Here is a 21,371-nt window from a genome sequence, read left to right as displayed (position 1 = left end):
GGCTGCCCCCCCTAACATCACGGCCCCCCCTTCCACCGCAGCGCCGGCGGCCCCCCCCTCGCGGCCGCGGCTCGTGACGCCGGTGCGCTGCTCGGCGCGGATCCACGCGTCGGGGGGGGCGGTGGGGGGGCGACCCCCCCGGGGAGGGCCCTGAGGGACGGCGACACGGTGGGAGGCATTGCGGAGCTGCTGCTGGCAGCGGCCTACGAGGAGGAGGCGGACGAGGTGGTGGTGCAGGAGGGCGCTGCTGGCAGGGGAGGGAGGGGGGGGGGGGAGTGGCGGCGTCACCGCACGAGGTTCCTGCTGAGGGCCAATGCGGCGCTGGGGGACGACGCCCCCCAGCAGCAGCAGTTCGGGCTACTGGGGGGCCGGGCGGTGAGCGGAGGGGTGAGTGAGATGAGTGGAGGGGTGAGCGGAGGGGTGAGTGGAGGGGTGAGCGGAGGGGTGAGCGGAGGGGTGAGTGAGATGAGTGGAGGGGTGAGCGGAGGGGTGAGTGGAGGGGTGAGCGGAGGGGTGAGCGGAGGGGTGAGTGAGATGAGTGGAGGGGTGAGCGGAGGGGTGAGTGGAGGGGTGAGTGAGATGAGTGGAGGGGTGAGTGGAGGGGTGAGCGGAGGGGTGAGTGGAGGGGTGAGTGAGATGAGTGGAGGGGTGAGCGGAGGGGTGAGTGGAGGGGTGAGTGAGATGAGTGGAGGGGTGAGTGGAGGGGTGAGCGGAGGGGTGAGTGGAGGGGTGAGTGAGATGAGTGGAGGGGTGAGTGGAGGGGTGAGCGGAGGGGTGAGTGGAGGGGTGAGTGAGATGAGTGGAGAGGTGAGTGGGTGACTGGGTGAGATGAGTGGAGGGGTGAGTGAGATGAGTGGAGGGGTGAGTGGGTGACTGGGTGAGATGAGTGGAGGGGTGAGTGAGATGAGTGGAGGGGTGAGTGAGATGAGTGGAGGGGTGAGTGAGATGAGTGGAGGGGTGAGTGGGGTGAGTGGGTGACTGGGTGAGTGAGATGAGTGGAGGGGTGAGTGAGATGAGTGGAGGGGTGAGTGGGGTGAGTGGAGGGGTGAGTGGAGGGGTGAGTGGTGGGGTGAGTGGGTGATTGGGTGAGTGAGATGAGTGGAGGGGTGAGTGGGTGAGTGGGTGACTGGGTGAGTGAGATGAGTGGAGGGATGAGAGGGGTGAGTGGAGGGGTCAGTGAGATGAGTGAAGGGGTGAGTGGGGTGAGTAGAGGGGTGAGTGGGTGACTGGGTGAGTGAGATGAGTGGATGGGTGAGTGGGGTGAGTGGAGGGGTGAGTGGAGGGGTGAGTGGGTGACTGGGTGAGTGAGATGAGTGGAGGGGTGAGTGAGATGAATGGAGGGGTGAGTGAGATGAGTGGAGGGGTGAGTGGAGGGGTGAGTGGGGTGACTGGGTGAGTGAGATGAGTGGAGGAGGGGAATGTTTCTGCAGCTGGCTGATAGACTGTGATGCTGTCCACCCCCCTATCCCCCCCCCCCCCAGATTGCCCTACAGTGCTGCCCTTAATTGCTACTCCCAACAGAACTTGCCCCAAAAGTGTGCTGAGGCTACTGGGGGGTGCCTTTGTCTTTGTATAGGCTGCCTGTCCTCCTCGCATCGCGTGTCACCCAATAAAGCAGAGGCCACGTGGTTTGCTGTGCGTTTCAAGCTTTATTATCCAGCCACTCCGAGCGTAGCTGCCGTCACTACACACGCCACGTGATGGGGGCACGGCCACGCCCACTGGTGGGGCACGGCCACACCCACTAGTGGGGCCCCTCGGTGCGAGGGTTTCCCGACATTCAATTGCTGACCAGGATCGGAGGTCAGAATGAAACTGATGTTTATTTCTGCATTCACAAACGATGAGGATCATCAACCTCGTCAACCTCATCATCTTCCCCTAGGAGGGAGCTCGAGAGCGATGGGTGACAGGGTGAGCTCGGAGCGACCCCACAAACTTTCACCACTTTTGCTCGACTCACCATTACCGCCACCACATGGACAAACCCCGCACGCACACAACAATATTTACACGCCGCAAGACAAAGGTCCACCACCACCACCACCCCCCCCCCTCTCTATCTCGCTCCCCCTACCCCATAGCTTGGAACAGACTGGCGAGCGACGTTTAGCGTCGTAGGCGGGCAGGGGGGCGCCCAGTAATCATCGCCAGCACCCGCAGCCACCTTAATCTCCCCTGTGGCGATGTTTACGATACGCACGGCGTGAAAGAAGTTCGACACGCACCACACGGCCGCCACCACTACCGCCATCACTACCACCACCGCGCGTCACTGTAGACACACACAGACACAGACACACGCAGACACATAGACACGCACAGAGACACATAGACACAGACATAGACAAACACACAAAGACAGACACACGCAGAGATATATAGACACAGACACACACAAGACACATAGACACACGCAGAGACACAGACACACAGAGACACATAGGCACACGCAGAGACACAGACACACACGCAGAGACACATAGACACACACAAAGACACAGACACACGCAGAGATACATAGACACAGACACACACAAGACACATAGACACACGCAGAGACACAGACACACAGAGACACAGGCACATGCAGAGACACACAGACACACACGCAGAGACACATAGACACACACACACAAAGACACAGACACACGCAGAGATACATAGACACAGACACACACAAGACACAGACACACGCAGAGACAGACACACACAGAGACACAGGCACATGCAGAGACACACAGACACACGCAGAGACACAGACACACACAGACACACACAAACAGACATACAGACACATAGACACACACACAGAGACACAGACACATATAGACAGGCGTGTCTGTGTGTCTGCCAGGATAAGTAAAAAAAGGTGTCGTCTATCGACTTGGAAATAATCCCACGGGAACGCTGTCTCGAGAAAGAGATGACCGATAAAAGTGTTTTGAAGTTATATCCGTTGACTTGAGAGCCGAATAAATCCTGTGTTCTTCACACATTGAGTCTCATCATCGTTTTTCTTTTCTTACCTATAAAAGGCATTTTTTTTCTGTGTGTCTGTCCATCTGTCTCTATGTGGACGCACACTTGCTCGTGAACCGTGGAGTTTACGTTTAAAAAAAGTAGCCGGGTACCACGCCGCAAGCCCCGTGGTGAGCCAGCACCATTCCGTTTTCCCATCCGTAAACTTTAAAATTGTTAAATTAACAATTTATTGCTATTTCGCAGTATTTAAGTATTTCCTTGCTCCGCTAAAGCTGCCCGGGGGTTGCCCCTAGCAATGCTCGTGCGTCATCGGTGGATGGTGGGGGGGGATTTCTCATTCGCGTTCAAAATGGTTTTACTTAACTTGATTCCTCTGTTTGTCGTGGTCAAATGTTGTGATATAAATTTTGTCCACTTCCCGCCGTCCAATCAATTCCACATTTTGCACACGGTACTCTCGCTGTGTCCCCTATTGTGTCGGTGTTAGTTCCCCCTACTTTGGTGTCTGTGTATACATCTGGGGTTATGTGTTTCCCCTCTCTCGTAAATTTAGCTCTTCTGTACCTGATGATGGCTGCTTGTGTTGCAACCGAAACGTCGTACGCTATTATGTTATTTTATTATTTCTTATGTATACGTGACTTTACCGAAAAAAACAAAGATTAATTCCTGCAGTCACAAAAGCTTCGAACCAAGTTTAGTTCTAAAGAAATAAATTTTAAATCCAGATGATTTAAAAGCGCATAGCTCCAGTGGCTTCCTAATATCGGAAGGAAGAGCGTTCCAGACGGCCGCGGCAGTGTATCTGAAAGCGTGCGATGCGGTGGCTGTCTTTGTTCGATGGCCAATCAAAACGTTGCGTTGCTACGTTTGATTTTATATATGGTAGGTTAAATTCGTGGCAATATCCTCAAATAACATTAACATGAAATGTTATAAACATGTTGAACTATCAAACATATGCGCCGTTTCAATTGTTTACTGCTTGTGACATTTGAATCAACAACGATATAACGCACGCAGCTTTTTAGCCTGTCTAATCGTGGGTCGGGTCGGGCGTGCGATTGATGTCTCTGGTCTGGCGGGCATAGACCACGTGCAGCGAAACGCCGTACACTCAGTGGTCACCACCTGGCTAGCTACACTAGTCACGTGATAACTAGTGTAGCTAGCCTGGTGATCACGACCTGGCTAGCTACACCAGTCACGTGGTAACTAGTGTAGCTAGCCTGGTGGTCATCACCTGGATAGATACACTAGTCACGTGGTAACTAGTGTAGCTAGCCTGGTGGTCACCACCTAGCTAGCTACACTAGTCACGTGGTAACTAGTGTAGCTAGCCTGGTGGTCACCACCTGGCTAGCTACACTAGTCACGTGGTACCTAGTGTAGCTAGCCTGGTGGTCATCACCTGGCTAGATACACTAGTCACGTGATAACTAGTGTAGCTAGCCTGTTGGTCACCACCTGGCTAGCTACACTAGTCACGTGATAACTAGTGTAGCTAGCCTGGTGGTCACCAACTGGCTAGGTACACTAGTCACATGGTCACCACCTGGCTAGCTACACTAGTCACGTGGTAACTAGTGTAGCTAGCCTGGTGGTCACCACCTGGCTAGCTACACTAGTCACGTGATAACTAGTGTAGCTAGCCTGGTGGTCACCACCTGGCTAGGTACACTAGTCACATGGTCACCACCTGGCTAGCTACACTAGTCACGTGGTAACTAGTGTAGCTAGCCTGGTGGTCACCACCTGGCTAGCTACACTAGTCACGTGTCTCTGGTCTGGCGGGCACAGACCACGTGCAGCGAGACGCCGTACACTCAGTGTTGCTGTGCTACATCAGTTATAGTTTTTATTTTCCGCCAACAAACCGCGTCAAATATATCCTCAGCTATCAACAACAAATTAAATACGTCATTTTATATTTTCCTCTCTCTCGAAAAACGAACCGTATTCCAAATGTGCACACAATACACATTCGCGAAAATCAAACACGCATGAACAAATCTGAAATATTGCAACAAATATCGTGACACACCGCAATGATTTGACCGACAAGTCTTGTGGGGGGGGGGGGACCTCCCTTGCAGTTTGCAGCGGCACGGCTGAGACGCTTGACTGAGAGGTACTCACTTGATGACTCCCACTAGCAAAGAAACCTCGTGTGCAATGTCTCTGAAGCATCGTGAATGAACGTAGCGTTAGCCCGGCCAACAAAAGACGCAGATCCCCCCCCGTGGTAACCTTTAACAGACTGTTGGGGCAAGTGCCCGTTAGCGAGCACCTCGGAAGCAGAATGTTTATTTGTACTGGAGAAATCCGATGAGCTATGAAGCTCTTTTTCACAGATGTCCAGTAGGCGCACGGGGTAAGAACGTTAAAACAACACAAAGTAGAACACGTGATGGTAGTGCAAAGTACAACAATGGTAAATAAATCGCCCAAACACACGCACGCAACTAAACCATCCCCGTCCTACCAGGCAAAGCCCACTGAGGTGCTATTCACTCATTTTACAGAAGCGATTTGGCCTATGAGGGTCGACTGACTGAGATGACTGGCCAATGCACCGCCTTTGCTCCCCACTACACACACACAGTGTGTGCGTGTGTGTGTACGTACACACTGTGTGTGTGTGTAGTGGGGGGCAAAGGCGGTGCATTGGCCAGTCATCTCAGTCAGTCGACCCTCATAGGCCAAATCACACTGTGTACGTAGACACACACATACACACTGTGTGTATACACACAGACAGTGTGTACGTACACAGTGTGTACACACACAGTGTGTACGTACACACACACAGTGTGTACACACACACACTGTACACACAATAATGTCAACGTTGTTGTTGCTGAGTTCACGCACCCAAGGGAGGGGGCAATGGAAAATGAATCTAAATCAACTTAAACTCCATCCCCGCTCTGTGACGTCACCACTCAGCAGACCTCATCGGCATGAAGTGCCAGCGGGAGGTATACCTCGCTAGTGACGTCATGTCACCAAGGCATCCACACTCCCCCAACCCCCGTCCACGGCGCTCTTGAGCGTGACGTCACCTCCGCTCAGATCACTGCCGATATCGTTCCAGTGGCAATCCTTATTTGGGCAAAGCTACGCCCAGTGACTGGCGAATCATTAACATAATGTGTCCGAAATTTTGATTTAAAGCTTTCGTGACTGCAGTAATTCATATTCTTAGTTTTTTCGGTAAAGTCACGTTGAAGAGAAACAACAAAATAACAAAATATATATAAAACAATAAAAAATTCTCACGACGTTTCGACCATAACTCAAACGGTCATCATCAGGTGTGTCGGTTTGCATAAATTTATTTTGAAAAGGCATATTTATTTATTTATATAAAAAATATAACGTTTGCGTCACGCGCAGCGATTGGCAGTTTGCCCAGGACTAGTCCATCTATTTTTTGAAAAGAGGGGGGAGACGAAATTTGTTTTTATGTATGCTGTCTGAAAGCCACTGTAAGCGTGAACAATCAATCAAGAACTGAAATGATTTATCAAATCTTTCCAATGATTGCTAAGATAGAATCCATCTTCTCGGTTGAAATTGTCTCTGTGCTTGTATATGTGGATAGCCTCATGAACGAATCTCTCATGGAAGCCAGATGGCTTACAAAGAACCTCCGTCTTGGAAAAGTCAATGGCATGTGAGCCTACTGAATTAGAACAATGACCTTAAACACGGTAGGACCAACACCTCGGCCGTAGCAGATCATTGTTCTAATTCAGTAGGCTCACATGCCATTGACTTTTCCAAGACGGAGGTTCTTTGTAAGCCATCTGGCTTCCATGAGAGATTCGTTCATGAGGCTATCCACATATACAAGCACAGAGACAATTTCAACCGAGAAGATGGATTCTATCTTAGCAATCATTGGAAAGATTTGATAAATCATTTCAGTTCTTGATTGATTGTTCACGCTTACAGTGGCTTTCAGACAGCATACATAAAAACAAATTTCGTCTCCCCCCTCCTCTTTTCAAAAAATAGATGGACTAGTCCTGGGCAAACTGCCAATCGCTGCGCGTGACGCAAACGTTATTTTTTTTATATATATAAATAAATAAATATGCCGTTTTCAAAATAAATTTATGCAAACCGACACACCTGATGATGACCGTTTGAGTTATGGTCGAAACGTCGTGAGAATTTTTTATTGTTTTATATATATTTTGTTGTTTCTCTTCAACGTGACTTTACCGAAAAAACTAAGAATATAATGTATCCGTTAAAGCCTTCGGGTTCAGCAGCCACGCCCCATCCCCTGACGTATGGCCAGTGAACATTAACATAATTTATTCAGTAACAGAGCCGCTCATTATGGGAGGGGCGTGTCTCTTACCCCGGAAGTGACGTCATGTTACCTGCTGACCCGCGTGATGTCGCGAGGTAACAGGAGGCTGCCGATCCGCGCTTGCACTGAAATCCGAGGTGAGAAATTCTCATGGTGGTGGTGGTGGTTGTTGTTGTTTACCAAGGTAGAGCCTCTCTCTCTCGTAGGGATGTCAGTTGAGTAGCAGCGAGCATGGGAATCGATGTCCAGGTTGGAACTTTATAACGCGGGGCCTAGCCACGCGGGGCCTTGCCTCCTGCCCTCGCCTGATTGGATTTACTTTAATTATCTCGCTTAAGTTTAATTTGTCTTCACCCGGCTCGCCACTTTGTAACTTTGTTTTATTGTAAATATTCACGCAGTTTTTTTTTATTTTTTTCACCAGGCCAAGCCTACTTGAGCTGCTATACCGCTCTTGTTATCAGAAGCGACCTGCCCACAACAACACAAGGTGAGGCTTTGTCAACGTGTGTGAATGTTTTGACTTAAAACTTTGGTGACTGCAGGAATTAATATTCTTGGTTCTTTCGGTAAAGTCACGTAGATAGAAAATAAAATGAAAATAACAAAAAAATGTAAATAAAGCAAAAAAACTCACGTCGTTTTGATCGCAACACAAGTGGTCTTTATTTAATGTAATTGTATTATCTGTTATTGTTATTTTCTATCTACGTAACTTTACTGAAAGAAACAAGAATACGTGTGTCAATGTCTATCGGTCAAAGACGCTAAACGGAGTGACACAAACTCCAAATATACAGCAGGCGTCAGGGTCGGGATCGAACCCACGACTTCCTGTATACCAGGTGAGGTAGTTAACATCTCACCACGGAGAGAGACACGCAAACTCCAGTTAGCCTCGGCTGTGTTCGTTGATCCTCAATTAATTACTTGGTGCAGTGAGGAAGCATTCATGCCAAGCAGATGAAGGTGGCCAGGCGTGATTCTAGACACGCCACCGCCTGTTTACCCAGTGACAGTGTACAGTTTGTGTTTGCAGTAACGTCTATTAAATCTGTTGAACACGGAGGTTATCTCATAACAATAGTTTACTTTTGTTTTCCTCTGGAACTCTTTATACGAATGGAAACAGGAAGTTAACACAGCACGCACATGCAGCTGAAATCGGAACTGTTCATCCCAGCATTCAAGGACATCTGAGCCTGGATTCACACCTCTAAGTTGCGATTGAACGTTAATTTATGAATTTCTGCATAACACAAATAGTATTGTTTTCAACACCTTTTGCTATGTGAGCTGAATTTAGCTCTGATAAATATTCCTTTTGTAGCCAGACAGCTGAAATTGTGTCCTCGGAGTTTTGGGTGAACATTCATTTTGAAGATACGAGGGCTTCCAGGCATATTTATGACCATTTGCCCTCTCATTGTGTGCCATAACAGCCCGTGTGATGAATTTGGGAAACGTTTTTACTACATCATGAATATATGAATGTAGACGTGTAAGTCACATGTGACTATATATGCATTCCTCTGTGCCTCGATACTGACGTGTAGATGGTGTGGATATTATTTTTTTCTGTCTGCAGCTGACGCTTCCTCTGACGCTTCCTCCGCAGAATTGGTCTGATGGAGCAAATGCGCTTAGCACAGCTCGGTATGACAAGTCAACAATGCGACCAGCGTGCATACAGCACGGATCGGCCTGGAAATTTGACACAGCACCAGAGAACTCGCACAGGAGAGAAACCCTTCAAGTGCACTGTGTGTGGGAAGGCATTTTCACAGTCATCAAATCTGCAAACACACCAGAGAACACACACGGGAGAGAAACCGTTCAAGTGCAGTGTGTGTGGGATGGCGTTTGCACAGTCCCCACATCTTAAAGAACACCAGAGAACACACACGGGAGAGAAACCCTTCAAGTGCAGTGTGTGTGGGAAGTCATTTTCACAGTCATCAAATCTGCAAAGACACCAGAGAACACACACGGGAGTGAAACCCTTCAGGTGCACGATGTGCGGGAAGGCGTTTGCACATTCATCAAGTCTGCAAAGACACCAGAGAACACACACGGGAGAGAAACCATTCAAGTGCAGTGTGTGTGGGAAGGCATTTTCACAGTCAACTGCTCTTAAAAAAACACCAGAGAACACACACAGGAGAGAAACCATTCAAGTGCACTGTGTGTGGGAAGGCGTTTGCACGTTCATCTGTTCTTAAAAAACACCAGAGAATACACACAGGAGAGAAACCCTTCAGGTGCTTTTTGTGTGGGATGATGTTTGCACATTCATCACATCTTAAAGTACACCTGAGAACACACACGGGAGAGAAACCCTTCAAGTGCACTCTGTGCGGGAAGGCGTTTTCACAGTCACCACATCTTAAAGTACACCAGAGAACACACACGGGAGAGAAACTCTTCAGGTGCAGTGTGTGTGGGAAGGCATTTTCACGGTCATCTGTTGTTAAACAACACCAGAGAACACACACAGGAGAGAAACCCTTCAAGTGCAGTGTGTGTGGGAAGGCGTTTGCACAGTCATCTCCTCTTGTAACACACCAGAGAACACACATGGGAGAGAAACCCTTCAGGTGCACTCTGCAGGAAGGCGTTTGCACATTCATAAAATCTTCAAGTACACCAGAGAACACGGAAGCATCAGAAGATCTGCAAGGAGTGGAGTCTGAAATCAGCTTGTGAAAGTCAAAGTGCCACTATAAGCCCATCCCTCATGAAACACGAACAGGAAGAAAATCCCAGCTTGGACACTTTTCAAGGTATCAAGGTGAAATATGAAGAGGTGATGGTAAAGAGGGAAGAAGTGATGGTGAAGAGGGAAGAAGTGATGGTGAATAGCGAAGAAGTGAAGGTGAAATGTGAAGATAAAGATTCAACTCCCAAATGGGACCATATTGATGGAGGCAACTTCAAGCAGGGGGTGAATTCTGACTGTGAGACAGAGCAAGGCAACTCCCAGCAGTTTGTGGAAGTGTGGGTGGACTTCATCCTAGACAATACAACGTCAAGTGGAGACCCGGTAGATGTGTAAGCCAGAGACAATGTCGCTACAATAGATGCACCTTTGTCACAGGCCTTTAATGACAAGAACGTGAAGTTGAACACTCAATTCCTAGGTTCAACCTGCAGAGTAAGAGCAGCCAGTCTTTGTGGACCTGTGGGTTGGGTCAATCTCTCACCAGGAGCGAGAGACAATAAGCTCCCAAGCATTCACGATGTTCTCATGATAATTGCTTTTACGCTTTGCTCGCTTTATCGCCTCGGCAACTCGGAGTTTCGTGTCGTATCTCGTCTGAGACACTCGAAGAGCATCCCCAAGTAGCAGCTACCCCTGTGTGGCACAGGGTGGTGGCCCTGCACCGGCCTGCATGTGGACAAGGGCCTGTCAGTAGGGGGCGATGATTGATACGTCATCTCAGTTGTGTAGTTTGTAGGTAATCTTGATTCGAAGCTTTCGCGACTGCAGGAATCTACACTCTTGGGTTATTTCGGTAAAGTCATCACGTGGGTAGAAACATAACAGACCACCAAGAAGAATACGCTGAAGTAGGCGCCTACTTCAGCAGTTTTGTCTTCTTGCTGCTGTGGTTGTCCCACCTGATGACGATTGCTTGTGTTGCGATCTAAACTCCATGATCTATTATTTGTAGCTAATGTTTAGAATTTGATACATTTTGACCCAGATGCCAGCATGCAATGGCCTACTCGTTTTGAATGACACTACAATAGTTTGTTGTACATACACTGTTAAGCAGGCGGTGCGTATTTTTAAAATAGCTTCTTGTTAATACGATGTAACCTGATGCAGTATATTTCACTGCAGTAATTAAATTTTGTTAATATGCCTGTCAATAATTACGAATGAATACTTGTCAGTGCGTATTTTAAATATTATTCTTTTATAAGGTGATGTTGATATCGAAAACTGACACATAACTGGCATGCCATAAATAGGAAATTAACTCTGCTTATTCAAATCAATGTATTCATATATGTTGATAAACTGTTTCAAGCAGATTGTCTCTAACGGCGACTACAGGGACCACGTGATTGTTTAAAAATGTCTTTGATTATAACTATAATTGCCTACAATTCGTCATGTGTAGCTTATTTAGACTATAATTTATTCACTACCCAAAATGTATTTACTTGAAAACATAGAGCTGATATTTGTAAGCAGTCTTTTTTATTTATACGTTTGAAAAAATATATTTGCACAAATTGAACTTGTTCAGATACAAGGTGAATTCACAAGGCTTTGTAAAAAATCCAATTTTTCAGAATTTTGCCTTAACGGAGAATATTGTTTAAAATGTTGGTAAAAATAAAGATTCAGAAATATATATTGTGCCGTGTCTACAATTTTATTGTAAAGTGGAATTGGTAAAAAAATGATGGTTCAATGAGCCACTCTGTCTACGGGAAAGCTACCCATACGGATGCTTACCTGAAACCGGATTCCCACCACCATCCATCCCAGAAGAATTCCTTCATCAAGACTGCACCATAGAGCCCAATGCATATCCGACCAGGAACACATAGCCAGTAAACTCAAGCACGTACACCAAGCTCTTAAGGCTAATGGTTACTCCGACTACACAATCCGCAAAGCTATCACTCCAACCATGAAGAAGGACCCTCTTGAGGAGACTTTCAAAACCATCACTTTACCCTACATTGCGGGGATCACAAAAAAGATCTCCAAAATCTTGAATAAACACGACCCAGGTCCGATTCAACACATTACATAAAATCCGTGATCTGGTTCCGTCTGTAAAAGATGTGATTCCGGACATACAGTACCCTGGCGTCTACAAACTAAGTTGCCTCTGTGGTAGTAGTTACATTGGAGAAACCAAACGCCATGTCTCGGACCGCATTCGTGAACAGAATGCATACCTAAAACACGGTAGGACCAACACCTCGGCCGTGGCAGATCATTGTTATAATTCAGTAGGCTCACATGACATTGACTTCTCCAAGACAGAGGTTCTTTGTAAGCCATCTGGCTACCATGAGAGATTCGTTCATGAGGCTATCCACATATACAAGCACAGAGGCAATTTCAACCGGGAAGATGGATTCTGGCTTAGCAATCATTGGAAAGATTTGATAAACCATTTCGGGTCTTAATTGATTGTTCACGCTTACGGTGGCTTTCAGACCGCATTCCATTATTTTCGTCTCCCCCCTCCTCTATTCCGAACATAGATGGACTCGTCTATCTGAATAAACTGCCAAATCGCTCTCCGTGGTGCTAACGTTAAAAAAACCCGCCACTTTTTTCAAAATTTCTTGCTGTGGTTTTCACACCTGATGATGATTGCTTGTGTTGCAGTCGAAACGTCGTGAGAATTTTATTTTATATTTTTATTATTTTATTGTTTCCCTTCTACGTGGTGACTTTACCGAAAAATAAAATAATAAAAATTTAAAACAATAAAATTTAATTGTTTTATATATTTTTGTTATTTTATTGTTTCCCTTCTACGTGCTGACTTTACCGAAAGAACCAAGAATATGAATTCCTCGCAGTCACGAAAGCTTTAAATTAACATTTATTATTACTTCGCTAACATCTTTCACTTTCGCACGCCGCTAATTTTTTGCGACAAGGTTTCATTACCACAGATTACACGTGCAGTGGGTCCAAGACGAGGCGAGACGGTTCTCTGGAGGCAACACGTTTATTCAACAAGGGAACCACAGCACAGAGGGGTGACGACCCCTCACAGCCGATAACCTCAGGAGGCAGTCCCTCCACACTACGGTGCCCTTACTCTGGTTCTAGCGCAAACCCTACACTGGTTATGTCTGAACCCGACCCTAGCCAGGGTCACTGGGCTCTTCGCTTCAGGGTCTTCAGGGTAGCGCTCAGAGTCTTCTTCAGGTGGACGAGGACCGCCAAACTCATTCAGGGGTCCGGCTTTTATCCCCGTTCCAGGGTCTCTCCGCCCCTGGCCAAGCCTTCTGGGACTCTCTAGGGGGCCCTGGAACATCCCCCAGCCCCCCCCCCCCCTCTTGGGGTCTGGGGGCCCTGTTCGTCCCACCTGGTCTGTACACCACCCTCTGTTGACGCATGTCCGCTATTACAGGTCAGCTCCCGTGGTAATACGCATACAGCCCAACAATGGCGCTACATCATCCCCCCCCCCTTGTAACATCCAGGCGTCTGCTACGTTCACAGGAAGCCCTAGACGCATGCACGAATATGCTCAAGGTGCCATGTCGTACGTTCGAGCGTATGGATGTCCCTGACTTATTTATTACCTTTACATGTAATCCAACTTGGCCTGAGAAAAAACAAAAATAATAACTTTCATTCGGCCAGACACCCAGCCGTCGATACGACTTCACAGCCAGGGTGTTCAGACAAAAGCAAGTCAAATTCATCGAGAGCATTCACTGAGAGTCGTGTTTTTTGGAGAAACAAGATGCTGGATGTACTCAACTGAGTGGCAGAAACGAGGACTTCCACATCATAGGGGTTTCCCCTTTTTTTGTGTCAACAAAACTGAAACCTTTTGGCGTCCTCTGGTCGAGCACCAATTGGGTCGAGGCTCTCAAGAAAGCCGTCCCTTGGTGTGGAACAAGCGGTTTCAAGAACAATGCCACATATATATTATCATAGTGCGTGTTTTTTGTTTGCATTTTGACTGCAGGTATTGTGGTTAATGCTGTAATATGAATCCTTGTAAAAAGGTTTCAGTTTTGTTGCCAGAAAAAAGGGGAAAAACCTTTATTATTATATTTTGGTACTGCCAAAGGAGGTCTAATGATGTAGATGACTTCCCCATGCTCATATTTTAATCTGGCTGAAAGAAAAAAATCATCCAATCCAAATCGATGTTATATCTGTCGAGTTTCCAAATCCAGAGGAAGACCCACCACCCAGCCCCACCTCACCACCCTACACCTCACCACCCAGCCCCTCCTCACCACCCTACACCTCATCTGCTCCTCCTCACCACCCTACACCTCACCACCCAGCCCCTCCTCACCACCCTACACCTCACCACCCAGCCCCTCCTCACCACCCTACATCTCATCTGCTCCTCCTCACCCTACATCTCCCCTCCAGCTGGTGTATCTCAGCCATGATGTCGTCTATCTGCTTGAGAATCCGGCACTCCTCCACCCTCTTGAGACTCGCCACCCTCTCCTCCTCCTCCTCCTCCTCCTCGTCGCCCGACTTGCAGTCGCCATCATCGACTGCACTGCGTGATCTCCGTAGTCCCCTCCTCCTCCTCTTCTTCTTCTTCCTCCTCCTCGTCTTCCTCTCCTCCTCCTCGTTCTCCTCCTCCTCGTTGTCCGCCGCCTCCTCCTCGTCTCGTGCTCTGTCGATGCTCGGCTGCAGGCGGCTGGCGCGAAACTTCAGCAGCAGCCTGCGGACACCCCCTGTAGACTCCACCACCTCCTCCTCCTCGTCCCTCCGCTCCTTCACCTCGTCACCCTCCACCACCACCTCCCCCTCCTCCTCCTCGTCGTCCGTCCACTCCTTCACCTCGTCACCCTCCACCACCACCTCCCCCTCCTCCTCCTCGTTCCTCCGCTCCTTCGCCTCGTCACCCTCCACCACCACCTCCTCCTCTTCGTCCCTCCGCTCCTTCACCTCGTTACCCTCCACCACCACCTCCCCCTCCTCCTCCTCGTCGTCCGTCCACTCCTTCACCTCGTCACCCTCCACCACCACCTCCCCCTCCTCCTCCTCGTCCCTCCGCTCCTTCGCCTCGTCACCCTCCACCACCACCTTCTCCTCATCCCTCCGCTCCTTCACCTCGTTACCCTCCACCACCACTTCCCCCTCCTCCTCCTCCTCGTCGTCTCTCCGCTCCTTCACCTCGTCATCCTCCACCACCACCTCCCCCTCCTCCTCCTCGTCATCCCTCTGCTCCTTCGCTTCGTCCCCCTCCACCACCTCCTCCGGCGATGACGATGACGATGATGAAGACGACGACAACGATGATGCGTCCGAGAATGACCAACAGCTGGACGACGATGACGACGCTGTCTGCTGCCGGTATTGTTGCTGAATTTGTTTCCGTCGCTGCCACTGCTTCTCCAGGGCGCGACCCCGGCGCCTCTCGGTGGGCGGCGGCTCAGCCAGCGGCCGCGGCATCAGCGAGGAGAAGTGGAACGTCGCCTCACGCGGGGCCGAGCGCCGCTTGCCCGCGACCGCCGGAGCCGGCGGCGGCGGAAGAGGAGCCGGCGGCGACGGAGGAGACGGAGGAGGCGGAGGAGGCGGAGGAGCGCGGCAGGTAGAGGAGCCCGGGCAGGGATCGGGATTCGATCCCGCCGGGCAATCCTCCACCGCCGCCGCCTCCCGCCGCTTGCTTAGAGGCGACCGCCCGGCCAAAACCTCCTCCTCTTCCTCCTCCGCCTTCATCACCGCCTCGGCCTCCTCTTCCCCTCCTCCTCCTCTCGCTCCGCCTCCTCCTCCGCCCCTCCTGCTGCTCGCCCTCCTGCCCACGCCCTGCCACCAAAAGTCGAAGTGTCTCTTCCACGCCGCACGCGGTTCAACCGCGGCCTCCCTGCGTCTCTCCGCCTCCTCCTCCGCCTCCTCCTTGCCCGCCGCCTCGTCGGCACCGAGCGCCGGCCCCGACTCTCCGCAGCCGTCTCCGCGCTCCGGGGCGACCCTCGGGCCGATTCCCGGCGTCGGCGTCATCTGGGCGCCGCCGCTGCCGCCGCCGCCACCGCGGGAGCTCTCCTGGGGGGGCGCCGCCGCCGCCGGAGTCTCCCGGCGGCGGCGCCCCCCCTCGAGAGCCCGGAACGTCACGGGGCGACGAAGATGACGGTCGCGGCGGGGAGGCCCCGGCGCGGGCCCCGGCCCCCCGGCGTCGTCGTCGTGGAGCGGGCGAGCGACCTTGGAGGGCTCTGCGTGGGACTCGGCTCCTCCTCCTCCGGCGTCGTCCGCGGAGCGCTTGGGCACCCGGATGGGCCAGGAGGAGCGAGCCCTCGCGGAGGGGGCGGCCGTGGCCGTGGCCGGGGCCGGGGCCCGGGCCGGGGGAGGCCGTCTGGGAGGCCGCTGGTGAGGGGGGAGGGCCGGAGGAGAGGGAGGAGACGCGGGATCAGATTCCAGCATTCAGCACGCAAACGTCCTGGTAGTGGTGGTGGTATTGGTGGTAGCGGTGGTGGCCAGTGATTGTAGTGATGTTGGTAATGGTGGTGGTGATGGTAGTGATGGTAGTGTACGGTAGTAGTGGTGGTGGTGGTATTGGTGGTGGTAGTGATGGTAGTGTATGGTAGTAGTGGTGGTGGTAATGGTGGAAGTGGCGGTAGAAGTGGTGGTGGTGATGGTGCTAGTGGTAGTAGTGGTGGTGTAATGGTGGTGGTAGCATTGTTGGTAGTAGTGGTGGTAATGGTGGTGGTGGTTGTGATGGGAGTGTATGGTAGTAGTGGTGGTAATGGTGGAAGTGGTGGAAGTGGTGGTGGTGATGGTGCTAGTGGTGGTGGTAGTAGTGGTGGTGTAATGGTGGTGGTAGTGTTGGTGGTAGTAGTGGTGGTAATGGTGGTGGTGTCCGGCAAAACAACCCCCTACCTCCTTGTGGTGCCGGACGGGCAACGCTGCCGTGTGCAGTGCCGGGGGGGAGGGCCAATTCGGATTGGCCTTTCCCCTCATGGCGTTTGTAACCACCACAGTGGCTAAGTGGGGGCTCTGGACAGGTGTGAGGGGCTGGTAACCCCTCCACCTCCAATTAATTACCACTAAACCACGACCACAACATTTTATAAATAAGCTTGTGCCGGAGGCCCCGGGGGGACAGGCGTCTATGACGTCTCCTGACCAAACCCCATTTGGCGGAGCCAGGAGACTGAATCCTTCCCCTCGGGGCTCCTCCAAAAACAACAAAAAAACACTACGTGTGGCCACGTGGAATGTTCGAATGCTCACTGCGGAGGAGAGGCTGCCACTCCTATGTCAAGAGCTGGACCGGTACCGCCTGGATCTCTGTGGTAATAAGGAGGTCCTGTGGACCGGCTCTGGCTCCTGCCACCATGAGGGGTGGACAGTCCTCTATACGGGGCAGGAGACTGCCAAACAACAGGGTGTGGCTCTTTTTCTGAATAAAAATATGAAGGGCTGTGGGAGCGTGGTGATGAGGTGTGGGAAGCTGTAAGCTCCAGGCTACTTTGGGCTCGCCTTCCCATCAACCACAGGCGAGGAGTGGTGGCCATGGTAACTTATACCCCCACCAAAGACGAACATCCGTGGAGAGATGCAAGCAAGGCCAATGAGTCAAATGCCTTCTATGACCTCCTGTCACAGGTGCTGGCTAAAGTGGCCCCTCGGGATAGTCATCTTGTTGGGTGACTTCAATGCCCGAGTTGGTCATGATGCTGGCACCTGGTCTGGAGTAATTGGAAGGCATCGGGCAGATCAGCTCAATAACAACGGCAGGAGGCTGCTAAATTTTTGTGCAGCCCATGGGCTTGTAATTACCAACACACTGTTCCGGCATCGGCGCATCCACACCACATCATGGATGCATGCCGGGTCCAAGCAAGAACATCTGCTGAACTACATAGTGACGGAACAGCGAATGCGAGCCCATGTCCTTGACACCAGGACCGACCGTGGAGCTGATCTGCCCACTGACCATCGACTTGTCATCTGTAAGATGCACCTGCAATTCTTCCACTCCGGTGGTGGGTGCACACCCAGGACCCCATTCAAACCCTTAGTGGCATGGTCTCAGCTAGCTGATGAAAGTTACAAACGAGAATTTTATCATCGCTTGCGGCTGGGATTGGCATCGTTTCCCACTCCTCTTGATGTCGAGGGGAAATGGGCGAGGTTTAGGACTGTAGCTCATGTAGCTGCAATGGCTGCTTTGGGTACACGGTCCAGACCTCCCCAGAGACCCTGGCTGACAAGATGTGTTCAAGCTGGCTGAGAAAAATCGACAGGCCCACTCTCATCGGCTACAGCGTCCCACGTCGGAGAATGAGGAGGCTTACCGCAGCCTTCGCTCGGAGGTTCGGGGAGCCGTGAGGCGCTGCAAGGATGGGTGGTGGTCGCGGGTTGCTGAGGAGATGGAGTCTGCCTCAGTGGCCCGCGATCACAAATCTCTATTTAACTCCATCAAAAAAGTAACCTGCAGCGCCACACCTATTACCATCATTAGGGGAAAGAACGGTGATCCAATATCCGACCCCCAGGAACAGGTTTGCAGATTTTCTGAGCATTCCTGAGGTCCTGGGAAAGGGGAAATCCCTCAGCCAGGAAAACGTGGGACAAAGTGGGGATGACCCTGCTGAGGCTGCGGTGCCTCAAATATTGGAGGAAGTCACCCACTGTGATTGGCTGGCTGAGGTGCCATCCGTTTAGGACAGCAAGTTGGCACAGTAGGGGGCACAGGTGGTGCATCAGCCAGTCGTCTCAGTCAGTCGACCCGTGGCACCTGGGTCTGCCCCGTGACCTCTTGCCAGCGGGCGTTCGACATTTCACGTGGCCTCAAGGTGCACATGGCCTGGCACAAGCGTCGTGGTGACGTCACTATGGTGGCGAACTGCGGTTGTTGTTGTTGTTGACAGTGGAGCTGCTGGTAGTATATTTGGAGTGTGAGTGTCTCTCGCCTCGTGGTCACGTGGATTTGTTTCTGGTTCCTCCGGTTTCCCCCCCTCCAAATTTAGAATTAACATCACGCATTTAAAATATTTAACTGCAATACATTTCCACACGATGAAGTCACTTTGTGTTGAGCTTTCATTCGTGATGGCCAGGTCGCTTGTGAAAAAAAGCTACATAGCTCAGTGGGCCTTACCTTGTACAATAAAATAGAAAAACTAGTTTATAGTTTAAGAAGAGAGATGAGTTGGATCTGTCACGTGGGTTATTTAAAAAAAAAAGGTTATTCGTTTCATCAGGTCATGTGCACAGATTACAATAACATTTGGAGGGGAAAAAACATGCTGGCCGTTATGTGACTTCACCGAAAAAGCCAAAGAGTACGTTATGGTCAAGTTTTATGAAAAAAAATGTTTTTAGGATATTTGCTTACTTTCCCCTAGCACATTCACTGCATTGTCTTGGTGAATGCGAGGCATCGCGTGGTCATAACCCACCGGGGTATTTTCATTCTCAATGGAAATCATTTCAGGTATTCACTGATAGTGTCAGAGCTGAATGTTCAGGATAAAACTGAACATTCGTGCTAAAGATTGGTGCCATATTGTACGATTATAATTGTGCAAAATGCAACCAAAACACAATTAGCACGGTTAGCTACGTACCGCTACAGTCTACATTATAGACTGCCAGTACACTCACTCAGCTTAATAACCATTGCTACAGTCAACATTATAGACTGTCAGTACACTCACCATACTTAATAACCATTACTACAGTCTACATTATAGACTGTCAGTACACTCACCATACTTAATAACCATTACTACAGTCTACATTATAGACTGCCAGTACACTCACCATACTTAATAACCATTACTACAGTCTACATTATATACTGTCAGTACACTCATTCAGCTTAATAACCATTACTACAGTCTACATTATAGACTGTCAGTACACTCACCATACTTAATAACCAGGCTACAGTCTACATTATAGACTGTCAGTAAACTCACCATACTTATTAACCATTACTACAGTCTACATTATAGATTGTCAGTACACTCACCATACTTAATAACCAGGCTACAGTCTACATTATATACTGCCAGTACACTCACTCAGCTTAATAACCATTGCTACAGTCAACATTATAGACTGTCAGTACACTCACCATACTTAATAACCATTACTACAGTCTACATTATAGACTGTCAGTACACTCACTCAGCTTAATAACCATTACTACAGTGTACATTATAGACTGTCAGTACACTCACCATACTTAATAACCAGGCTACAGTCTACATTATAGACTGTCAGTACACTCACCATACTTAATAACCATTACTACAGTCTACATTATAGACTGCCAGTACACTCACCATACTTAATAACCATTACTACAGTCTACATTATAGATTGTCAGTACACTCACCATACTTAATAACCATTACTACAGTCTACATCATAGACTGTCAGTACACTCACCATACTTAATAACCAGGCTACAGTCTACATTATAGACTGTCAGTACACTCACCATACTTAATAACCATTACTACAGTCTACATTATAGACTGTCAGTACACTCACTCAGCTTAATAACCATTACTACAGTGTACATTATAGACTGTCAGTACACCCACCATACTTAATAACCAGGCTACAGTCTACATTATAGACTGTCAGTACACTCACTCAGCTTAATAACCATTACTACAGTCTACATTATAGAATGTCAGTACACTCACCATACTTAATAACCATTACTACAGTCTACATTATAGATTGTCAGTACACTCACCATACTTAATAACCATTACTACAGTCTACATTATAGACTGTCAGTACACTCACCATACTTAATAACCATTACTACAGTCTACATTATAGATTGTCAGTACACTCACCATACTTAATAACCATTACTACAGTCTACATTATAGACTGTCAGTACACTCACCATACTTAATAACCAGGCTACAGTCTACATTATAGACTGTCAATACACTCACCATACTTAATAACCAGGCTACAGTCTACATTATAGACTGTCAGTACACTCACTCAGCTTAATAACCATTACTACAGTGTACATTATAGACTGTCAGTACACTCACCATACTTAATAACCAGGCTACAGTCTACATTATAGACTGTCAGTACACTCACCATACTTAATAACCATTACTACAGTCTACATTATAGACTGTCAGTACACTCACCATACTTAATAACCATTACTACAGTCTACATTATAGACTGTCAGTACACTCACCATACTTAATAACCATTACTACAGTCTACATTATAGACTGTCAGTACACTCACCATACTTAATAACCAGGCTACAGTCTACATTATAGACTGTCAGTACACTCACCATACTTAATAACCATTACTACAGTCTACATTATAGACTGTCAGTACACTCACTCAGCTTAATAACCATTGCTACAG

The 21,371-nt window shown here is 49.2% G+C and overlaps 1 long non-coding RNA gene across 1 annotated transcript; it reads left to right on the top strand.

Annotated features, from left to right (window-relative positions):
• Positions 1-303: 303 nt before the first annotated feature.
• On the top strand, positions 304-1,628 carry LOC142912149 (uncharacterized). Its single transcript, XR_012933930.1, has 2 exons — positions 304-387; positions 1,482-1,628. It is a non-coding gene; the product is annotated as an uncharacterized LOC142912149 (long non-coding RNA).
• The last annotated feature ends 19,743 nt before the right edge of the window (positions 1,629-21,371 follow it).

This window comes from Petromyzon marinus, unplaced genomic scaffold (assembly GCF_048934315.1).
Source record: "Petromyzon marinus isolate PM22_M1 ecotype Great Lakes invasive population unplaced genomic scaffold, UKy_Petmar_22M1.pri1.0 PM_G_Scaffold_19, whole genome shotgun sequence".
Lineage (NCBI taxonomy): Eukaryota > Metazoa > Chordata > Hyperoartia > Petromyzontiformes > Petromyzontidae > Petromyzon > Petromyzon marinus.
Note: the sequence above shows the minus strand (reverse complement) of the source record. Positions and strands in the feature narration are given on the sequence as shown.